We start from the raw sequence: 3,723 nt of genomic DNA, 5'->3' as shown, positions 1-3,723 counted from the left end.
AGCCCTTCAAAATCTATGTAGTGGAACTGCGCCTAGTTATTGAACGCGCGAAATACTCCTTCGACCAGGAGCTCGAAAGGAACTACGAGAATATGCTGCCGGAGTACCAGTTCATCATACGGCGACATAAGTTCTTGTCATACTAACTCAATTGGCGACCTCGTTCGAAATCGTTCGTGATCGGGACCCCGCCCGACAAGCAACTCTTATTCCAACAGCAAGTTGGAATTTCGGCAGGGACAGAGGAACGAGAGACGTGCAACCGCTGCTGGGAAATGGGGCACTTCGTCCGGTTGTGCAGAAAACCACCGGTAATCCGTACCATCGACTGCTGCCGCCGGACGGAAAACGGGCAGGGTCTTCGCCCCCGTCGTGGGCCAGCAGTACCCCACTCGGTGCTCCCCCATCCCCCCTCCACTCCTTCTAGCTGGAGGGAGGATCGTCGCCAACGTTACCATCGAGGGACAAAACTTCTCGGCGACAATCGACACAGGGGCCTCGTGAAGCTTCGTCAGCGAAGCGATCGCCAAGCGACTGGACTCGGGTAGCAACAGGAGAGAGGTCCGCACCCGCATCTCTCTGTCGGACGGATCCCCGTAAGAAGTCACCAAGACTCTTCAGGTGCAAGTCGGCTTGGACCACCGACCTATCGAAATGACGCTACTAGTCCTTCCAACGATTCTAGATGGTGTGATCCTTGGCAGGTCAGGCAACACCGCGGAAACCCGCATCAGGCGGACGCCGCCATCGAAAAAAAAAAACAGTTTCGTTGACTCTTCAAGCATGATATCATGATGATGATAGGCGTGCACCAGCTGCCAGCGCAATCGGATGCAAATATCGCAGGGAAGCGCAACCCATTCCGGAGCCACCCACGTAGGGACGAAGATAGGGGATATGCGGATGTGCGTCGACTATCGACAACTTAACGCACATTCCATACCCGATGCGTACCCACTCTCACGTATCAACCACATCTTGGAACGGCTACGGAACGCCCGGCTCATCTCTACACTATATCTCTTGAATGGATATTAGCAAATAACCATGGCGAAAGGCAGCCGGAAATACACAGCGTTCACCGTGCCCGGGCTTGGACTCTTCCACTGGAAAGTCATGCCCTTTGAACTCCAACGTTCCATCGAGCCTTTGACAGCGTCATCGGACAGCGTCATCGGACCGGACATAGAATCTTACGCCTTCTCCAATTTTGATGACATCATCGTCATCGGTGCGACGTGGAAGGATTATGCTAGGAATCTAAGCTGGTATACTTGGGCCTCTTGATCAGCGATGGAGGCATCAGGACGGACCCAGATAAGATAGCTGCTATCCGCCAACCAACGTCAATGAACTCCATTGCCTTCTGGGCATCGCATCCTCACACCGACGCTTCGTCCAGGACTTGCCTCCATCGTTCAGCCAATGACCCGACTCTTAAGGAAGGGAGTTAAGTGGAAGAGTTAGGAGCTGCAACAGCAAGCATTTGAGGCACTCAAAGCCAGGCTAACAGCCGCCCCTGTATTGACCTGCCCAAATTTCGAATATAAGTTCCAGCTGCAGACGGATGCGAGTGATTGAAGCGATCCTCACCCAGAACATCGATGCAGAGGAAAAGGTCATCGCCTACGTGAGCCGAGGAAAACTACTAGGCCATAGAAAAAGAGTGCCTCGCCATAGATTGGGCCACTCAAAAGCTGCGCTGCTATCTGGAGGGCTACCACATGGACGTGATCACTGATCACCTCGCAATCAAGTGGCTGAACTACATCAACAACCCCACAAAACGCATAGCACGGTGGTCGCTGGAGCTCTAACTCCAGTTTAACGTCCTCTACCGGAAGGACAAATACAACGTTGTCGCCGACGCCCTCTCCCCACAACCGCTAGGGGTGCTTCAGTTGCTCGAGGAACACAGAACTCAGTTCAAATGGATTCAGAGAACGCAAGAACAAGTCTAAAAGCGCCCTGAGAAGTTTCCGGATACACGCTGGATCACGGACAGCTGTATCGGCACATCGGACCCCCGCAGTAGTAGGAAACAGTAATCCATGGAAACTTTGTTTAACTCGAGAGCAAAGACAACGGGTGCTGGAGGAGTGCCACGATCATCCTTCGGCTGGTCATCTTGGCATCCGAAAGACTCGAAGGCGGATTGCTTAGTATTATTTTTGGTTGGTGGACGCCTGGATCAGGAGTCAAGACCGCCATGCTTTCCCTTCCGGCCACCTGGAGCAATGCCGTTGGTAGGTTCAACAACGTCCCTCGGGAAGCCCGACGTCCTCCGACGACTCTTCCGTTGCGATGGGCGGTCGCTTTGGAGCAGGTGAACCTCGCCCGTCTCAGCAGCAGGCCATCCACGAAGTCAACCAGGCCTGGGAAGACTGTTTGGTTCTCATAGGCTACACTATCAGAAATGGAGGTGTCAAAATTTAAAATTTATGAAAAGGTGGGAGGCTAAACCAGTACCTATGCATATTCACAGAAATTTTTTTTTGTTTTTACACTTATTTTTATTATGGGTTCATCGGTGAAAAATCTTTCGCCGACCTGTATGGAAGTCAAAATTGTGTTTGATTGTGTTTGATAGTGTTTGTGTTTGATTGATTTTATTTTCTCTTGTTCACATCTCTGGAGCTGTTATTGTTGTTGTTGCTAATTCATCGTTTTTGGTTAAACTGAGCTTAATTTATTTTGGCTGCTCTATTGCACACAAAAAAAATTTGTTTTGCTTCCATCATCTTTCTCTTGAATATTAAATTCAGACAAAAATAAAGAAATTTGAAACAAGAAAGGAAGCAAACTTTGGCAAGCCGATCTTCATATACCCTTGCAGTTATTGCAAAAATTAAATATTCTTGAAGACATTAAAATTATGATTTACTTGCGTGTATGTTTAAAAGCATTGAAGCCATGAAGATTTGCAGCTATATGATATCGTTTTCCGATTTTAATAAAATTAATTAAATAACCAAAAAGAATTTCTAAAAAAAATACAAAATAAAAAGTTAAATTAAAAAAATTTTTTTTTTTTTTTTAATTGGTCTCTTGGGAGCTTTATGTTATAGTTGTCCGATTTTGATGAAAGAATTTCTAAAAAAAAATTACAAAATAAAAAGTTAAATTTTTTTTTAAATTATTTTATTGTTTCCATGTGAGCTTTTTGTTATAGTCGTCCGATTTTGATTAAAGAATTTCTAAAAAAAATTACAAAATAAAAAAGTTAAATTTTTGAAATTTTTTTTTATATTTTTATTGTTTCCATGGGAGCTTTATGTTATAGTCGTCCGATTTTGATAAAATTTAAACCGTAATTCTGAAATAATTAACCATTACTATATGTCGAAGAACTAAAAAAAAATTAAACAAGAAAGAAAGCAAACTTCGGCAAGCCTAAGTTTATATACCCTTGCAGCTATTGCAAGAATTAAATATTTTTGAAAACATTAAAATTATGATTTACTTACGTATATGTCTAAAAACATTGAAGCAATGATGATTTGCAGCTCAATTATTAGATAGCTATTTTATATTTAACCATTACCATATGTCGAAGAACTAATAGAAAAATTTAAAAACAGCAAAGTTATAATTTTGTTTTCTCCTCCGATTTTGATGAAATTTAAACTGTAATTCTTAAATATTTACCATTACTATATGTCGAAGAACTAAAAAAAAAATTAAAAAACAGAAAAGTTATAATTTTTTTTCATTTATTTTTAC

Source organism: Drosophila gunungcola, unplaced genomic scaffold (assembly GCF_025200985.1).
Source record: "Drosophila gunungcola strain Sukarami unplaced genomic scaffold, Dgunungcola_SK_2 000044F, whole genome shotgun sequence".
NCBI classification, from domain to species: domain Eukaryota; kingdom Metazoa; phylum Arthropoda; class Insecta; order Diptera; family Drosophilidae; genus Drosophila; species Drosophila gunungcola.
This window is presented reverse-complemented; position numbering follows the sequence as displayed.